The 21,099-nt window shown below is 47.2% G+C and overlaps 1 protein-coding gene across 2 annotated transcripts in view; it reads left to right on the top strand.

The window, feature by feature from the left end:
* The window catches only part of LOC146808918 (ly6/PLAUR domain-containing protein 3-like), a 405,716-nt gene that overhangs the window by 177,701 nt on the left and 206,916 nt on the right, over positions 1-21,099 (top strand). The window lies entirely within an intron of this gene.

The following is a 21,099-nucleotide window of genomic DNA, read 5'->3' as shown; positions in this document are numbered from 1 at the left end:
TGGCATCCTAATTGCACTTGCGGGACCACCGCAACCCTGGCGGACGGTCCCGCATTCCGTTATGGTGTCCGCCCGCCATCTTAATGGCCCTTTAAGTGAGCACGAGTGACTGAGCGAAAGGTAGTATATTGTTTTCATGATTCTGAGGGATCAGGGTTGTCATGTTCTGAGGTTGCTTAAATCTGTTCTCTCCTTGGAAAGAGGAGATTATAGTAGCACTGTGAGCTAGCTGATACAGACAGGCTAACATAACCATTGGGGGTGCACGGAATCAGTCTGCCACCAATCCCACAGTTTATGTTATCCAAACGAGCAGATACTGCATAGGTTATATAGGAACTATACAACATGGCGCCGCCAACGTTGGTTTGGTACTTATTTAACAGTAGAATCTGAGTAGTTCAGTCGTGCTATTCTCAGAGACCCCTACTCACAAAACCAGAGACGTCTGGAGTGGGTGGGCGGGCACAAACTCTGCCACAGCTGAGTAGGCAAAAAAATTCTATTTATTGGCTGTTGGTTAATCAAGCTGGATTGGTTAATCAAGCTTGAAGAACAAATTGTTCCTAAATTGTGCATAAACACCTTATCTTAGTACCCTTAGAAAGATCTTCTTTACAAAAATTACTGAGGACAGAAATAATGTAATACAAGATCCACACCTTTAAGCGTGAGAAGAAGATGCAGACACAATACACATTGCAGGAAATTTTGGAAATACAGTCACCCTGAAACTGCTAGAGCACGGTTTAACACCTAGGGGTGGTATAGTAGTATTTGTGATTGAGGCGCACAGATCATACAGAACAAAGTTATTTTACTCATGGGTTACATTCCCAGCAGCAAATGCAAGAACAAAAACATTTCACTCCTACACAGAAAGAGATGCACCAGCCGAATACTGTCCGTTTTAGGACATTGAGGTTCCCCTCATGTACCAGGAACACTTATACTGGTTTAAAGGTGCCCTACCCCACATAGGAAGAAAAGTGAGACTCGGCTTTTCAGAAGAGAAGGGGCAACATGGTCAATATTAACGGCCTACACTCCACATTCTGACATTGAAAGAATGCCACTAGGAAACTTACTCACACAACACAGAATTAATAAAAATGTACAGAAACTTGGCGCAGTTCGTCATGAGCAATGGTTGCTACAAATGGAACTCAAGCTCAGAGTACAGCAACTAAAATCACACCACAAACATTACACGCAGTGATGGGTAAAATACCCACAAAACAAATGCCATTCTGGGTAGGTCAGAAAATAACACAGCTAGAGGCAGTATTCCCTAATACTACCCCAAATGAAAAACACAGAATGCTAACAATCTGCTTGCCGATGGGGATAACACCACAAATAGAAGATTGTACCACTTGAGGTACAGTCCTTGCTGCCATTTATACCAGAACTCATGGTATTCCGTCATTAGCAGTGATACCAGATATATTGAGACAAACATGAATGTGTGGGTACGGTGCGTATCACACGTACCCCTACGGCGCCATGACAACAGTGGTACGGACCGCACCCACGCATGAATGCGTGGGTACGGTGCGTACGACACGTACCCCTACGGCACCATGACAACAGTGGTACGGACCATACCCACGCATGAATGCATGGGTACGGTGCATCCGACACGTACCCCTACGGCACCATGACAACAGTGGTACGGACTGTACCCACGCATGAATACGTGGGTACGGTGCGTACCTCTACGATCCCATGAGTACTCAGGTACGGACCGTACCCAAACATACATGCGTGGATACGGTGCGTACCCCTACGGCCCCATGAGTACTCAGGTACGGACCGTACCCACGCATACATGCGTGGGTACGGTCCGTACCACACGTACCCCGTTACGGCAGCAGGAAAATTTGGATACGAGGCGTACACATGCCAGGAATGTGGGCATAGAGGACTGGCCCAGCATGTTACCTTGTGTATGTAGGTCCTGGCCAGCAGTGTACAGCTCCAAGGGGGTGCATGGGTGGGTGCAGAGGCCTCCCAGCAGTGGACAGACATATGAGGGGTGGGTGCAGAGGACTCCCAGCAGTGGACAGACATATGAGGGGTGGGTGCAGAGGACTCCCAGCAGTGTCCAGACATATGAGGGGTGGGTGCATATCACTACCAGCAGTGGACAGACATATGAGGAGTGGGTGCAGATCACTACCAGCAGTGGACAGACATATGAGGGGTGGGTGCAGAGGACTCCCAGCAGTGGACAGACATATGAGGGGTGGGTGCAGAGGACTCCCAGCAGTGTCCAGACATATGAGGGGTGGGTGCATCTCTCTACCAGCAGTGGACAGACATATGAGGAGTGGGTGCAGATCACTACCAGCAGTGGACAGAGATATGAGGGGTGGGTGCAGAGGACTCCCAGCAGTAGACAGAGATATGAGGGGTTGGTGCAGAGGACTCCCAGCAGTGGACAGACATATGAGGGGTGGGTGCAGATCACTACCAGCAGTGGACAGAGATATGAGGGGTGGGTGCAGAGGACTCCCATCAGTGGACAGACATATGAGGGGTGGGTGCAGAGGACTCCCAGCAGTGGACAGACATATGAGGGGTGGGTGCATATCACTACCAGCAATGGACAGAGAAATGAGGGGTGGGTGCAGAGGACTCCCAGCAGTGGACAGAGATATGAGGGGTGGGTGCAGAGGACTCCCATCAGTGGACAGACATATGAGGGGTGGGTGCAGAGGACTCCCAGCAGTGGACAGACATATGAGGGGTGGGTGCATATCACTACCAGCAATGGACAGAGATATGAGGGGTGGGTGCAGAGGACTCCCAGCAGTGGACAGACGTATGAGGGGTGGGTGCAGAGGACTCCCAGCAGTGGACAGACATATGAGGGGTGGGTGCAGAGGACTCCCAGCAGTGGACAGACATATGAGGGGTGGGTGCATATCGCTACCAGCAGTGGACAGAGATATGAGGGGTGGGTGCAGAGGACTCCCAGCAGTGGACAGACATATGGGGGTGGGTGCAGAGGACTCCCAGCAGTGGACAGACATATGAGGGGTGGGTGCATATCACTACCAGCAGTGTCCAGACATATGAGGGGTGGGTGCAGAGGACTCCCAGCAGTGGACAGACATATGAGGGGTTGGTGCAGAGGACTTCCAGCAGTGGACAGACATATGAGGGGTGGGTGCAGAGGACTCCCAGCAGTGTCCAGACATATGAGGGGTGGGTGCAGATCACTACCAGCAGTGGACATAGATATGAGGGGTGGGTGCAGAGGACTCCCAGCAGTGGACAGACATAAGAAGGGTGGGTGCAGATCACTATGAGCAGTGGACAGAGATATGAGGGGTGGGTGCAGAGAACTCCCAGCAGTGGACAGACATATGAGGGGTGGGTGCAGATCACTACCAGCAGTGGGCAGAGATATGAGGGGTGGGTGCAGAGGACTCCCAGCAGTGGACAGAGATATGAGGGGTGAGTGCAGAGGAGTCCCAGCAGTGGACAGACATATGAGGGATGGGTGCAGATCACTACCAGCAGTGGACAGAGATATGAGGGGTGGATGCAGAGGACTCCCAGCAGTGCCCCACTCCCAGGAGGATGGATGTCATTCACACACTGCATGACACACCACATGTGGGTGTGAGGACATACAACACATGCATACCCACCCATGGCGGATGCCCCACAATACACACTCTGATTTCATGCCAACAGACTGTATAGTCATGGAAATGCATACTAAAATAAGTTAGCGAAAGGGAACACACAGTGTCACGCACATCACAGAAGTGATAGGAATGTCTAGGTGCTCTTCCAGCCACCCAGATGTTGTCTCTCATGTAAGGAATAGGGTTCACTGCGACTAGATACAATGCCCACAATTGTGAGTCAGGTGCCCAAATACCCTGCATTACACGTGCCATTTGTGTGTTAGGCCGTGATTACACACATGCATAGTGCTGAAAAGGGGCAATTGGTCCCTGATGCCATTCCTACATACACAAAGCACAAGTACAGTGACTGGCAAGGATTGCACAAAGGGAGTACCAGGCTCCGCAGGGACAGGAGTGGGTTGGGTAGGTGTGGTGGGTGCAGGGCTGAACGTATCCACCACAGGGGGTGGGGCAGCGCCAAAAGTGGTGGTGAGCAGCTCGCTGCACACTGCTGCCAGGGCGTCCAGAGGAACACCTGCACTGGAAGAAACACCAGGGCCAACGGAGGGGGGAGTGTCCGAGGGATGGGGTGCAGCGCTCTTGGGGGAGGTGGTGGACATGGGGGGGACTCAACTCCCCTGGCCGGAGACTTCCTCAACCGCTTGCGGGGTGGTGCCACTGTTGGGATGAGGGACAGACTAGCCATGTAGGTCTCTTTGGGTGACAGTTTGGCAGGGGAGCTAAGGGGAGTGGATTTGGAGGAAGTGGTTCGTTAGGACTGCGGACTCTGACTGTGGCTGCGTGTCTGCCGTTTGCCCCCAGACCCTGCGGGTGTGACTACATCCCCCTGAGTGTGCGCGCCAGGAGGTGTGCGCTGTGCCTTAGTTGGGGGTGTGCTGGATGTGTCTGTTGGGGTGTGTGCCTGTGACTGTCTGTGTGTGCTTTGGTCAGGCATGGGAGAGGGCAGTGTGGATGGGTCCGGGGTAGGGGGAGGACAGAGCGCCGCAGGAGAGACACTTCTTCAATCAGTGAAGAGTCCATGGACCGCAGAAACCTGTGTTGCTCAGTCATCGTTGATGACATGCCCTCCACGAACGACACCAACTGTGTGAGCAGTCTAGTGTGTTCATGGAGGACATCCAGCATCGATGCCTGACCAACCTGCAACTGCCACAGTGTGTCCACAGACTCTTTACTGAGGGCATCAGGGGTGACAGGGGCAGGGGCTGCGGTGCCTGGTCCGAAGGAGACACGGTGGGACCCTGCACGGACAGAAGGGACGGGAGCAACTGGGAGGGCGGAGATGGCAATGGAGGAGGCGGGTACAGATGGTGGGATGCTGCCAGATGTTGTTGCATCCTCCGCCTCCTCAAGGATGTCAGCCTGGGACCCGTTGGTGTCGTACATGCTCTCGCCTCCGGACAGGTCCTCCGACTGACTCCCCTCACCCTCCGTGCCACTGTCTCCTGCTGACTCCACAGCACTGGTAGCACTGTCGCTGGATCCCTCCTCAAGGTCCATGCAGGTGTCTCCCTCGCTTGTGGATGATGATGCTGTGGGCAAGGAGAAGAAACCAGAAAGCATCAGTCACCTGTATACATCTGACACATGAGCATAAGAACAATTGGTCACAGTGCATATCAGGCAATGCATCATGAGTAACAGCTAGGTTACTCCGCACATATGTCAGCCCTGTACTGCCCAGTTGGTAGACCCACCATGCCACTTTGACACCAGGAAACTAAATACACAAAAGGCCACAACTTGAATGAGCAATACACTGAGAAGCTAGTGTCTGTGAACCGGTGAGCACAGCAATACAATGAAGTCATGACACCTCTTGTTTACCCTGAAATAAACAGGAGTGGTGCACTCAAGGTAAACTAACACACCGGTATACAACCTTTACAATGCACTACACTTACAACGCATTTTTTACAACGCAACATCCACTACAACGCATTCCATTACAACGCAGGACACTACAACGCATTTTTAAAAACTACCTTTACAACGCATTCCATTACAACGCATACTACCTTTACAACGCATACCATTACAACGCATAATATTACATTAAAACCCCTACACTATCCAACACTTACCCTACTGTTGCACCCCCTGGAGTTAGAATAGTAATTTTTACCCCTATACTATCCAACACTTGCCCTACTGTTGCACCCCCTGGAGTTAGAATAGTAATTTTTACCCCTATACTATCCAACACTTGCCCTACTGTTGCACCCCCTGGAGTTAGAATAGTAATTTTTACCCCTATACTATCCAACACTTGCCCTACTGTTGCACCCCCTGGAGTTAGAATAGTAATTTTTACCCCTATACTATCCAACACTTACCCTACTGTTGCACCCCCTGGAGTTAGAATAGTAATTTTTACCCCTATAATATCCAACAGTTGCCCTACTGTTGCACCCCCTGGAGTTAGAATAGTAATTTTTACCCCTATACTATCCAACACTTGCCCTACTGTTGCACCCACTGGAGTTAGAAAAGTATTTTTTACCCCTATACTATCCAACACTTACCCTACTGTTGCACCCCCTGGAGTTAGAATAGTAATTTTTACCCCTATACTATCCAACACTTACCCTACTGTTGCACCCCCTGGAGTTAGAATAGTAATTTTTACCCCTATACTATCCAACACTTACCCTACTGTTGCACCCCCTGGAGTTAGAATAGTAATTTTTACCCCTATACTATCCAACACTTACCCTACTGTTGCACCCCCTGGAGTAAGAATAGTAATTTTTACCCCTATACTATCCAACACTTACCCTACTGTTGCACCCCCTGGAGTTAGAATAGTAATTTTTACCCCTATACTATCCAACACTTGCCCTACTGTTGCACCCCCTGGAGTTAGAATAGTAATTTTTACCCCTATACTATCCAACACTTACCCTACTGTTGCACCCCTGGAGTAAGAATAGTAATTGTTACCCCTATACTATCCAATACTTACCTTAAATCCAATGTAATATTATGCGTTGTAATGGTATGCGTTGTAAAGGTAGTATGCGTTGTAATGGAATGCGTTGTAAAGGTAGTTTTTAAAAATGCGTTGTAGTGTCCTGCGTTGTAATGGAATGCGTTGTAGTGGATTTTGCGTTGTGAAAAATGCGTTGTAAGTGCATGCGTTGTAAAAGTGTGCGTTGTAACGACATACATCCAACACACCTCAATACTCAAGGTGTCACCACACTCAGAGACCTGTAAGTCCCTTGAAACACAAAACGAACAAATGTTGGTACCTTGGGACTCACAATACTTTAACAAATCTACATGTTTGGAATGTGCCAATTGGTCATTTCGTGACAAGAACATTGATGTGCCTGCATGCAATATGTTGCACAAGGCAGTGCACACAAAAGTACATTGACACTGTCATTGAAGAAGCTGGCACCTTTTCGGAGGAGCCACTGTTAGAAATAGATGGTGTTGCAGAAAGTACATATACATGGGCCCACGGAGGTCTTGACGTCTTGACACCGACAACTAATGAGTCTAACAAAATCAAGACCACCGTGGGAACATGTATATGGAGAATCTGCAACACCATTTATTTATAACAGTGGCTTCTTTGAAAAGGTGCCAGCTTATTCAATGACAGTGTCAATGTACTTTTGTGTGCACTGCCTTGTGCAACATATTGCATGCAGGCAGATCAGTGTTCTTAACACAAATCATCAAATTTCCACATGTTAAACATTAACAACTGTTGACAAGTGCTGTGAGTGCCAAGGTACAATTCATGAAGAGTAACAACTTGAATCATGTCAGTTGTCACCAGGCCATCCGTCACCTGATTACACAGTTGGCTACATATATGACCTACTGCCTGTCATCTGGAGTGGCACACATGCCCACACCTAGGACAATGCATAAGCTAATGGGCCTGCAATTGGTTGGTAAAAAAGACCAGCTGTACTGTGGGGACACCCTCATGGCAAGCCAGAATGTACACACAGATGTCAGCACACAAAGTCCAAACTGCGTTGCATCTGAACCACACACTTGCCAAAAATGTATGAACAGGATTCTTGTTGGTAAAAAAATGACACAGGCTGCAAAGCACGTACATTAAGCACTGGCCAGCATCACAGGGGCACTGCCCAGTGTATTTTAGTGCAGGCAATTCTCACACACAAGTCAGACCTGGCAATGAAAAATCAGGGTTGCACATGTATGCCTCTCCCGCACCCCCTCCACCCCCAACACCTGAGTCAATGTGATTTATACAGATCAAGAAGTGACACCTCTTATTCAGGGTTACAAAAACTGTGCTAGAAAAATTGCTTCATTTACACACATCACCTCGTGGGGCTGACAACACATATTTGTGACAAACAACCATCAACAGATTGTTGTGAATATCCACACAGGCACTGCCCAGTGTGAGTATGCACAAGCAAAATGGTGTATCCCTGTCCAGTGGACACATGTAGCACACATTAACAAAATCCAAACTAGTCCAGGGAACAATGCCACAGAGGCAGACCTATGCAGCACACACAGAGAATGTGCACAGTGTTGGATGACACACATGATTAGGAGGCCAGGGTGTCTCAGGGGACTGTAGTGGGCACACTGCTCCATGGTCCTGGAATGAGCTGACTCTACCATGTTCAACCGTCATGGCACCATGCATATCTCACACTCATGCACATCATGTCTGAGGCCACAGCATTGCTCATGCATGCTGCAAGGGTAGCCAGTTGAAAGCTCACACTCCTATGTTGAGAATCAGCATCAGTGACAACAACTATGGACCCCCAAAATAGTGAACGGGTCATTGCACAGGCAAGGTACCGACACAAGTCACAGACCACCCTCCCACATGATGCAGAAAGCAATGTGCACTTAGATGTACTGGCACCCTAGATGACCATGTGCAAATGTGATTACACACACACCAGGGGACACATGTCAAGGAGAGGAAGGGATGAAAAAGATCCCCAGGTGACATTTGGGAACAGAAAATGCACTGCACATATGAACTCTGGGAGTGTATTCATGCAAAATAGCATTTCCTAAAGCTGGCGACACATAACACAACAAAAAGCCATGTACCTACCCCCTCCTTGCTGCAGTCTCTCCTGTAACTGCCTATCGAGGTCAGGGAAGACGACCGCCAGGACACGTTTCATGTGGTGGGTCAGGTGTCGGCGGCCGCCATGGGGGCGAGGAGGAGAGAGCTTGAGCTGGACCCGGGCGATCCAATGGGGGTACGGTGCGTACCTACGTGCTGGGTGGCTTAGAATATCAAAGCAGACTATGTCTTGAAATGCGACATCTGCCAGCAGATAAAAGGTTCCACCGTGACACGTCCAGCAAAGACACCATTATTAATATCTGATAAACCACTAGCTTGTGTTTACTTGGACCACTGCGGCCCCTTACAAAGAGATGGGACTTACAGGTATATCATGGTTGCAGTGGAATCCTGATCAAGATTCCTTTGGATGTGACCCCAACGCTCGGCTGACGCTCGAACTGGTGTAAAAGATTTACGAGTCTTTATAGGGACAGACGCAATTGGCACATTACATTCTCACCAGGGCCCTGCATTTAGCTCCTGGGCTTGCAAGGAGGCCATGTGAGGATTAGGGGTAGCCTTGTGGTACTCCTCTCTGTACCATCCCGAGGGAAATTCAGTTGTGGAGAGAAAAAACGTGACTTAAAGCAGTCTTTAACAGCACGGTTGAGAGCTGGGTAAAACATCTGTATGGAGTACAGCGAGCATTGAATAACATGCAAAGATGTTCTCTAGGGGAGGTCACTCGATATGAGGTCCTATTTGGGACAAGGATGTGGTACCTGATCTTGATTGTGAAGGATCTGTGGCGGATGAAAAGCCTTTTGACATCTATGATCGTTTGGCTCTTTTATAGGATCTAAATGAATCCAGGACACAACAAAGTAATGTCCAACCGAAGCAGAACGCCACTGGGGAAGTCAACTCAGTTACAGGAAGACAAGCCTGGATCCCAAAAGTCGGGGATCTGGTCAGAGAGAAAATAGCAGGCAAGAAAGAATTTGGGCCATCAAACAGAAAACCTGTACAGGTCCTAGCAGTTGAAGAAACAAGAACTGTACTTCTACCGCCTCTTGCCGGAAAAAAGGAGAAAAGATTTGTGTCAATCGACCTAATCAAACCACACTATGTGGCCGATACTGAGTAGTAGGCCACGTGGACTCCAAAGTAGCATACGGCCTCCACTCGCTACATTTCAAGAAGTTCAAACGGAAAGACTCATCACGTTTGAAGAGTACCCGGCACGGAATGATGGACTATGCAATAATGCTATGGAACTTTGTTGTATCTTCATGTCATGTTTATAATGTTCCCTTTAAACTTGTTCCTAGCTGCTTAGCCAGTGTGAGTGTTCTGTGTGAAATGTTGATGTGATGGACATGAGTGGAATGTTTGGGTGCCTGGTGTGAGTGTTGACAGTTAGAAGATTGGCTGAGCAGCTAGCAGGCTGCTCCTGGTCGGGCTGTTACCACAAATCCTATGGACTTAATAAACATCCTTAAAAGATACTACTTGGCTACGTCTGCTATGTCACCTCTACGCATGGGACAACACCACAAAAAACTTGTTCCTCTTGAACCTGAAGTTCAACATGAGAACTCAGCTGAAAGACAAATTTCAATTCGACCAAATACAGATGTCTACATCAACATGCCTTAACAATAGTAAACTACGATTTCCACAAATCCTGATGCAACACCAACAATTGATCGAACTGCTTCTGCCCACTTCATACACTTTGATACGTTTTCTTTGGATCCAAGTGAACCTTAAACGATGCCAGCCCAACAATCACGCAAGCAGCAAGTAAAAGACTTTCTGAACTTTCTTAAAAAGACTTACCTGGTATCACCGCTGGTAGAACTATGGGTAATTACTGGGATACTTTTCTTTCTTTTCTGATTAGGCTTAGTAATAGTTTTTAGCATGCTTATTGATGGAAAATAAAGCCGACAAAGCTCTGCAGCCCAGAGTGTGAATTTAATTTGAAAACCACACCAATCATCCCATCGAAAACAAAGAGACTTGTGATCAGTGAACATTACAGCAGTTCCTATACCCGATGGTATAGTTTGGGACAAGATTGATTTCGATATATTTGGTCAAACCGAACTTTTGAGAATTACTCATTTATTTAAAATATCATTGAGTGATATCATTACCTCAAGTACATTTTCCGATGATTGGGATTTTGAAACTGTAAATAACATTTTGTCTGATTTGGAAAAATCTGCTGCATTTTCTAATAGTGAAACATTGGAAAGCACACCAGATTTCGAAACAATGTATTGTTATCAACATTATGGCCATCAATCTATACATAAAACTGCTAACCATAAAAATGTGTTCACATACCATCAGTGGGAACATTGTCCGACACAGCCGAAAGGCAGTTCAAAAACATTTACATAAAAGTTTCCATATTTTTCAGGGTTTAATGTCTGACCCAGCCTCATAATATTATAAGATTGCACCAACAACAGCACAGAATAATATGTTAAATTTCTAAATTTAAAACACTTATAGAGCGCGGCGTACACCTTGCGGTTTCTTGGCGCTGGAGGTTCAGTAACTGAGGAGGAGAGACCGTGAAGGAGTGAAGTAAGTTATTACGGGGGGAAAGCCTGGCTAAAAAGAAGAGTTTTCAGGTCACTACGGAAGGAGAGGTACTGAGTGGCAGAACGAAGATTGTCTGGAAGAGAGTTCCAGAAAATGGGGGCCAAAGTCGAGAAGTTAGAACCACCCCACTTTTTGCGTGAGAAGCGGGGGGTCTGAAGAAGGGACTTGGAGGAAGACCGGAGATTCCTGGCAGGGACATAAGGTTTAATTAGTGAGGTGATGAAAGCGGGGGCAGAGCCCTGGCGGGCCTGAAAAACCATGCATCCAATCTTAAAGAGGGAGCGTTGTTTCACGGGGAGCCAGTGAAGCTTTTTTAACAGGGGAGTGGAATGATGGTAACGAGGAAGGCTGTATATCAGCCTGGCCGCCTGGTTCTGGATAACTTGGAGTCTACGCAGGCTGTATGCTGGAATGCCATGATAAAGGGCGTTGGCGTAGTCCAAACGTGAAATTACCAGGGCGGCTATAATGGTCTTAAGTGCCTGAGGGGAGAAGAAGCGGGAAACGGAACGGATAGTACGAAGAGTGAGGAAACAGGAGGAAACCACGGAACTAATTTGTGAGTGAAGAGTGAGCTGGTTATTCATTTTAACACCCAAAGTTTTTACCACAGTGGAGGGGGATGGTGCCGGGCCGAGAGAGGGGGGCCAGAAAAGGGAGTTCCAGGGGCTGGATGAACCACCAGTGAGAACCAACTCGGTCTTATCAGGGTTCAGCTTGAGATGATTGTGATTCATCCAGTCCCTGATGAATGTCATAGTTGACTGGAAATTAGAGACCGAAAGGGGAGAGGGGGACAGATCAAAGATGAGCTGGAGGTCGTCCGCATAGTTGTAGACAGTGACCTCCAGCTGCTGGAGTGCATAGATAAGAGGAGAGATATAGAGATTGAAGAGTAAGGGAGAGAGAGAGGAGCCCTGGGGGACACCACAAGTGACAGAGAGAGGGGTGGAAGTGAAATCGCCTAGTCGGACCGCCTGAGTGCGGTCCCTCAGAAAGGAGGAGAGCCAGACCAAAGCTGATCCCCCGATACCGGCCGCCTTGACACGGGCAAGTAAGATGGTATGGTCCACCGTGTCGAAGGCGGCGGAAAGATCAAGGAGGACCAGTGCCTGGTAGTTGTTGTCATCCATACCCTTTCTGAGGTTATCAAGGACTGAGACTACGACCGATTCGGTCGAATGCCTAGGGCGGAATCCTGCCTGGCGAGAGGCCAGCCCCCCATTTGCCTCAATGTGAGCGCTCAGTACCGCGGTGACATGGCGTTCCATCACCTTGCCCAGAAAGGGCAGCAGGGAGATGGGGCGAAAATTGGCCGAGATGGAAGGGTCCGTGCCGGGTTTCTTCAGCAGAGGCACTATGGTAGCGGCCTTAAGTACAGGGGTCACAACACCCTGAGCCAAGGAGCTGTTAAGGAAGGCAATAGGGGGGTCCGGGCAGCTGGAGTAGATTTGCTGTAGGATGCGTGCGGGACAAACATCCGCCGGAGACCCGGACTTTACCTTAGGGAGTATTGCCAGAAAGGATTCCTGAGTGAGGGGAGGGAACAGAGTGAGGAGATTCTGGACAGTGGGGGGGGAGGGATCAGCGAAAGCAGGCGAAGGTAGTGGAATATTGGCCTTGATGGTTGTGATTTTGTCCATGAAATAATGATTGAGTTGATCGCAGAGGGGCTGGGAGGGTGGGATTTGGGACGAGGTTCGGTCAGAGAATGCCAGGTCATTCACAATGCCAAAGATTACCCTGGATTTGTTGTCAGCAGACGTAATTTTCAAGGAGAAGTAATCAGTTTTTGCAGCCAGAATTGCTGATTTATATTTAGCCAGTAGTGCCAGAAAATGAGTTTTAGATGAAAGGCTGTAATCTTTCCTCCACTGCCTCTCCGCCCGTCGGGTGCTCAGTTTGAGTTCTTTTAGGTGGTCATTAAACCATCTATTGGAGTCCTTGAGTCGACGAATGGAAATGCGACGTAGAGGAGCCGCTGAGTCGCAACCTCCAGCCAGCCAGATGTTAATGGCCTTGGCTTGAGTGGCAGATGATAGACCAGAGAAGGAGGGAATAGAATTGCGGAGCAGGGAGGTCAGAGAGGGGAGATCCAGCCTGTTCCAGTTCCGCGCCCAGGTGTTTTTTGCACGCGGGGTTTTGGGAGGTGGGTTGTAAAGGATTGAAAAGGAGATAAGGGCATGATCAGACCAGGGGCAAGGAGAAACGGCCACCGAGGCCAATGGAAGGTTGAGAGACCAAACCTGGTCCAGTGTATGCCCGTGAGAGTGAGTGGGGACAGCTATGTGTGACACGAAGTTGAAAGATAGTAGGGATTCTGTGAATTCCTTTGAAGCAGGGCACTCGTGTTGGTCCGAGGGCCAGTAATTAAAATCCCCCAGCACCAGAACCGAGGCATAATTGACCACCAGATTGGCCAGTAGGTCTTGAAAAGCAGGTAAAAATAAAGGTGAGAACTGAGGAGGACGGTACACAAGAAGACAAGTGATGGGAGGAGAGGATAAGAGGGAACGGACTACTAAGAAATCAGCAGGGAACATAGGGGGAAAAGGGAGTGATGTAAAATGCAAATCTGACCTGGCGATTAAGGCGACCCCACCGCCAGCCCTGTTCGCTGGACGATCGGCACGCAGGGCCACGTAAGAAGGTGGAAGGGTAGCCAGGAGGGCGGGGAGGGAAGAATCACAATACCAGGTTTCGGTCAGGAGCAGTAAGTCCGGTTTCTCGGTGTCGAGTAGGACGTACAACTCGTGGTGGTGCTTGACCGCAGACCTGGTATTGAGTAAGATGACAGACAGTGCTGGGGTCGTGGGACAAGCATCAGCCAGGGGGAGGCACGGTGACGGGGGGGTGCATAGCGGGGGTAGCGGAGGTGTGGGGAGGGTAAGTGCAAGGCCTAGTGAAGAGATGAGACTATGGACAGAATCCGGGAGTGGCCACAGGCCTTGAAGGGCGATAAGGTCCTTAGATGAGTAGGACAGGATTTTGGCATGGTGCCGTGCCCCTGGCCCCGATCGGCCACGGACGGGCGCAGACGGGCTTGACTTATGCGCGACTTCGGCGCGAAGTCGGCGCTCCCGCTGCGCTCGACCGCTGCGCGATCTGAAATGGCACATTGTTATAGGTGGCCGTAAGGGCGGTAAGGGGGCGTGGCCTGAAGGTGGGCGTGGCCAGCCGGCAGGAAGGGCGTCACGTGAGCGCTTGATCCGCTACACGGAGCCCCCGAAGTGCAACAAGAACAAAACAGCAGCAGGTGAGTTTAAAAACACACAATCACGCAATCTCAGAAGAGCGTCTCCCGGCTTTCCGCCTCAGGAGATAAGAACCCAGTGGGCGCTCGAGTGCTGGCGCTTAAAAGGGCGGTAAGGGGGCGTGGCCTGAAGGTGGGCGTGGCCAGCCGGCAGGAAGGGCGTCACGTGAGCGCTTGATCCGCTACACGGAGCCCCCGAAGTGCAACAAGAACAAAACAGCAGCAGGTGAGTTTAAAAACACACAATCACGCAATCTCAGAAGAGCGTCTCCCGGCTTTCCGCCTCAGGAGATAAGAACCCAGTGGGCGCTCGAGTGCTGGCGCTTAAAAGGGCGGTAAGGGGGCGTGGCCTGAAGGTGGGCGTGGCCAGCCGGCAGGAAGGGCGTCACGTGAGCGCTTGATCCGCTACACGGAGCCCTTGAAGTGCAACAAGAACAAAACAGCAGCAGGTGAGTTTAAAAACACACAATCACGCAATCTCAGAAGAGCGTCTCCCGGCTTTCCGCCTCAGGAGATAAGAACCCAGTGGGCGCTCGAGTGCTGGCGCTTAAAAGGGCGGTAAGGGGGCGTGGCCTGAAGGTGGGCGTGGCCAGCCGGCAGGAAGGGCGTCACGTGGGCGCTTGATCCGCTACACGGAGCCCTTGAAGTGCAACAAGAACCAAACAGATTTACTCTACTTCCTTTATTGCCCAGTAGTCTGAACAAGGTTTCGACTTATGGAAAGACACCATAGACTTAAAATCAGTCTGGGGTACTAGAGAATGGCAAGTTCAGGGAACAGAAGCTTTATTTAGAGCATGCCTCATCCTTCAGCAGATCATGTTTTTGAACGAGAAAGTGCAACAGACTTCTTGCTTCGAACTAGCCAAGAACAAAGACTTTAACACACCTGAACACCTTGGATGCCTCCTCCATCACACACCGAGGGTAACAAAACATCACAGCAAGAGATTACAGTGGAGGGCATTATACAATACAACAGACCAGAGCCCAATTGAAAGAAATTGTTGATTTGGCCCACAGATACCAATAGTTGTCAGGCAAGATTCATGGGTAAAACCGAAGGGTTTAGTATCCATAGGCCAAATCCACATTATGTACAGAGAGAACATCCAGGGGTAGTGACCTCCTACCGTGTTGGGAAGTTGTGCCTTGATTGGCTAAAATCCTCAACACTCACACAGGTGAAACAACACTTATCCTTACTGTCACAAGATGTGGATCTCAAGGATTTCTTAATAGGTCCCAGGAAGCCACGTCAGAAACGTTTCATTTATGCTGTCTACAATTAAATATGGAAAATATCCCAACAAGAGGCTGCAGAAGGATTACGTGAAATAGACCGTATAAATCTAGAAAAATCTCTAGCAGTGGTAGACAATAGGTTAACTACATTGACCTCCAGGATATATTCCTTAGGCAACATTGTATCTTCTACGATAGACATACTAGAACAAGATTTGGCCATCTTACAACACGGACAATCTCAATTATGTTCTATTATGTTGTTAAGTTGGACGCTGCAATCTTTGTGTGCAGGCTATGTGCCTTGGCGTTTTATTAACAGCACGTCTCTGTTCTCTGAATACAATGTAACAGATAAACAGATAGAAATGGCACAAAGGGGAGAAAATATACAGTGCTGTGTATCGGAAAACTGGATAGATTAGCATTTACAGTGGCAGAATCCTGTCCACAGAATGGCTAATCCCTGGCCACATTACAATACCGGTCACTACTTTTCAGTTTCAGTATTGCCTTGAACAAAAGCAGGCAGGCAGATATCAACAAATGGGTAAGGAATACATTAAGGAATCAAGGGAATTACAATACAGATTTCGATGAAGGAGTGGTGATCGAGAAGTGTTTCTAAGCGCTACAAACTGTGAGAACGCTTTGAGTGGATCACCCATATGTCAGGATATAATGCTGCACGGGGCTTGTAATGGTTCTGTAGCAAACTTGTCCTGCCATTTGAGGGGTGCTCCAGCTGCAGTGATTACTCCAGCATTCAGGCTACTTTCAAACTGGAGTTACTTGATGCTGAACAGTCAAGGCTGCTGCGGAATGCTCCGGGGCATCGCATATCTGCTACCTGTGATCTCCAGGGTTACTTGTTGTGTGCAAGTATTGTTTCCACAGACAAATACAGTCAGGGAGACACCGTTATGGCTTTCACTGAATGTTTCCTTAATACGGTTTGATACTCTAAGCAGAATTAAAGCCATGCTTTTACACAAGTCTGTGCCCTCAACCTTTGCTCTAGAGACTTTTGATCTCCAGATCGCAAGGTCTTCGGCAGAGATACAGGTGCTTATCCATACAAACTGCCCTTTCCATTTTGCAGAAATGGTAAATCGTATCTTTAACCTGTATGATATGACAGGCATAGTCCACATATTTAAGAATATAGGTTCTGGACTTCTGGGCACCTTTCAGATGGTATGTGGAGTTATACCAAACTTCCTACACTCTGTATTTGGAAGCATCTTTGGAGGACTTCCGCAAATCCTGTTTTTAGTAGCAGGTATCCTGATTGTTTTCCATCTGCTATGCAATGGTGTCCCGGTCACCAAGGAAATAGAAAAACCACTCCTGGAGCGTAAATACCGTGGCCGCATGGTACAACATCTAGGCATGCCTCGCCTAAGAGAACTAAGTGCATCTTGGTTCTTGTCATTTCGACCAGTCTGGATGGACTGCACCTTATCTGTCCTTCGATGCCTGTTTTGTGGAGAAGAATGCGTGTTAGACCTTTGTTTGACACTCCCATCATGTGCTGAACTGGATGTGACTGCTTTACTGGACCCTATAACCGCCCATGTTCTGCAGTGTTCTCAGCATATTAGGATGTTGATGGCGGCATTCCTTGAGCCACCACAGGTAGTAACTGCACCTGTTGGTATGGATACCGGCTCCTCCATTGACACCCAGGCTTTGGACGGTGCACAGACTGCCCCAGCACAGGCTGCGGACACCGTGGAACATCATCTGTGCTCAATTAATGTACTCTGCGAGTTGCTACAGGGGCCGTCTACTGAGGAAGCAAGCAACGAAAATGTTGCGTCTACCAGCCAGGACACATAATCAATTGACTCATTTGACATTCCTTTCATTTTTTGGGCATACATGGCTTTCTAATGCTTATAGTGGTTCTGACTATACCTACGGACACTTTAGAGCTATGGCTTACAAACATTTTCTTTAAACATTATTTTGTAAACATTTTTTAGAAGTTTTAAACATTTTAGCAAAACAAATGTTTTATGAACTTTGAGCGTACCTATATCTAGTTAGGCTAGTAGTACGGTAATGAGTTACATATGTCGTCCAGTCGGAAGAGGAGTGGGTGTTATATTCCACATAGGTACCCTATATAGGCGCAGGTAACATTGCAACCCTTCACCTATATTCTTCCCTACATTACATACATAACGGTTCTTAGGGACTGACCTTTTACCTATTTATGTCACTGCTTTCAGAATGCGGGTTTTTCCCTAGTTCAAATCTCATACATTATGCATAAGGTTTCTTGGAAGCACAGCAGGACTATCATCTCCTGTATAATATCTCTGTATAAAGTTCAGGCTCGATGTCATCCTTTAGGCCGACACAGTAACACAGCAAGGTAGGACCCCTGGGTAGACCTATGGGTATATATACATCTCATCTTGCTTAGAAAGACTGAGGAGACCGAGACTTCCAGGCTGACACACTAACCAGAGATGCTGAGGTTCCTGCATGCAGACACTCCAGCTCGCAGTGGTCTAACATTCCTCGCAAGGTGTCCAACTCGAGACCAGGACGGGGTCCCATATTCTCCCATTCTCAGGTAATGAGGTTGACTATATCCTAGAGGGATTCTTGGCATAACACCTACACAGATGCTAGGTACATTTAGGTACATCTAGTTAGGGAGGCATCGTAGGAGTACACACTTTTGTATCATGTATTTTATGTACTTGTATATATTCATGATTACTGCAAGATGGTAGAACTGTACCATCCTTTTACTTTCATAGTACTTCTAATCATATATCTCTGCTACTGTCTAATGGTTGTTGCAGCTCATCTATTCTACACTAGAATAACAACTGTTCAATAAATTCTTATTGAAAATGCCCAGCCTATTTATTCTCTGTAGCTCTAAGATAAACTAAGTGAGCACGAGTGACTGAGCGAAAGGTAGTATATTGTTTCCACGATTCTAAGGGATCAGCGTTGTCATGTTCTGAGGTTGCCAGAATATATTCTCTCCTTGGAAAGAGGAGATTATATTGGCACTGTGAGCTAGCCGATACAGACAAGCTAACATACCCGGTGGGGGTGCACGGAATCAGTCTGCCACTAATCTCACATTTTATGCTATCCAAACAGATCCTGCATAGGTTATATAGGAACCAAGTAGGTCGCACACTGCTCGTCATACCAGCATATAGGAACTACACGACAATGGGTCACATGCTAATGGAAACCTATAAACAAATACATAACAAATATAATACATCTTAATCTACATACATTTTCTTTACATGCTCTCGGGCTCACAAAATAAAACTGTACCCAACAAGCCAAACAAAAGCCATCTTTGGTATGTACTTCTGTGCAACAAAATGGAAAAGTGACATAGCAGGGAGCTACACAAACTACTATATGGAGGACATGTATAAAAAAAAAAGCTTTCATTCACTTTGAGTTTCATGTGTAGCACAATCCTACTAAAAGTAGCAATCAAGTCCAAAAAATAAACTACACTGCATATGTAACGTTTCAGTATTACTATATGAACAGCTAAAAGACACATTTATGGTCACATGATTATGTAAACCAATAAGTAAATGCATAACAAATATAATAGATAACTTGAAAGAAATCACATTAAATCTGATATTCACTCTGTAGTTATAGTTAGTATTCTCAAAGATAGCAATTCCACAGACATTATCTGAACACCTTCCACCTATTTGATAACAGACCACAAACATTTCCAGATATATATCATTTTCCACATTTTGAGATGATGTAAATTTATTGTGCTGAATCATTAAGGGGATGAAAAGATAAAAGAAGGTCAGAAAACGTGTTTTTCCACTAATGCATGTTCAAAAGATTATCTTATTTGATGTAGCTCGAAAACAGATGAATGGATTTACATGACATTTGGCAAGATTACCCATTATGGTCCAGAGATAATGCTTTTTGGGTAATGCAGTTAAGCAGGGTAAGTATTTTTTAAGTTATAAGGCATATAAACATTGTGACATCAGTCACTGAGGTACATTTGTAAACTTTCACTATATTCTGTGAAACTACCACGGTACATGGCTGTAAACATATTTTAAAACATATAAATAAAAGTACCTACTGATTACCACTTTGGCAAAGTGGTAATAGATAGGGATGTCCTACTTACCTAATTCTAAGGCCCTAACACTGAACGTAGCCAAAGTTAAATGAAAACATTATGGCTCCCTTTTCATTCTCGAAAACCAGCTAGTGCCCAATTATATACTGACTTGTCATTCCCATGTACCACGGTATACTGCAAAGTTATCACAGTATACCATGTCCCAAGATATAACTAAGGCCTAGCTGTATTATTGGTTTGCAGTAACCTTGTGTCACGCCTGGTGTCGCATGGGCAATGCAATACTTAAGTCAGATTTACAAAGGAACGTAAGGCCACCATGCGTGGCTCTATGTTGATTGGTAAATCTGGAGAAATGCAAGGCAGCAAAATTCGCTGTTTTGCATTACTCTGCACACCATAATCTACACTCCACGCCACTTCGCTCTATGACTCTCCTCTGTACGAGCACCACTTCATGCCGCTCCACTCTATGCTATTACACTGTATGCAATGACACTGTATACTACTCCAGTCTGCGTCACTCCACTGTATGCTACTCCATTATATGCTGTTCCACTCTAAGCCATTCTACTGTACAGCATTCCACTCATCTCTATTCCACTGCATGCCACTCCAGTCTACAACACTCCAGTGTACACTATTCCATTGTATGCCACTACACTGTACGCTACTCCTCTCTACGCCACTCCAGTGTGTTGCACTCTACTCTACGCCACTTCATTCTATGCTATTCGATTGGACCCCACTCCAATGTACGTCACTCCACTGTATGCTATTATACTCTACCCCACGCCACTGTACACCACTCCATTATATGCCACTTCACTGTACGCTACTCCGCTATAGATCATTACACTGTACGGCACTCTACTATAGAACACTTCACTCTTTGCCACTCCATTTTACACAATTACATTGTATGCAACTCCACTCTACACCTCTTCAGTGTATGACTCTTTAATGTATGCCACCTGTATTTTCTTGCACCAAAAATGTTACCTCAATAGAACCCTCATGTTTTAATGAACGGTAGATGCTGTTGACCACAATTTCATGAGCCAATGTGTCCCAGAGCTAAGGCATCCCCCAAAACACATCAAAATATCAGCTTAATAATCATTTACGTAAATGGGCCCACTCAATAACTGAG

Source organism: Triturus cristatus, chromosome 7 (assembly GCF_964204655.1).
Source record: "Triturus cristatus chromosome 7, aTriCri1.1, whole genome shotgun sequence".
Taxonomy (NCBI): Eukaryota; Metazoa; Chordata; class Amphibia; order Caudata; family Salamandridae; genus Triturus; species Triturus cristatus.
The sequence above is the reverse complement of the archived record's forward strand: the minus strand, read 5'-3'. Positions and strand labels throughout refer to the sequence as shown.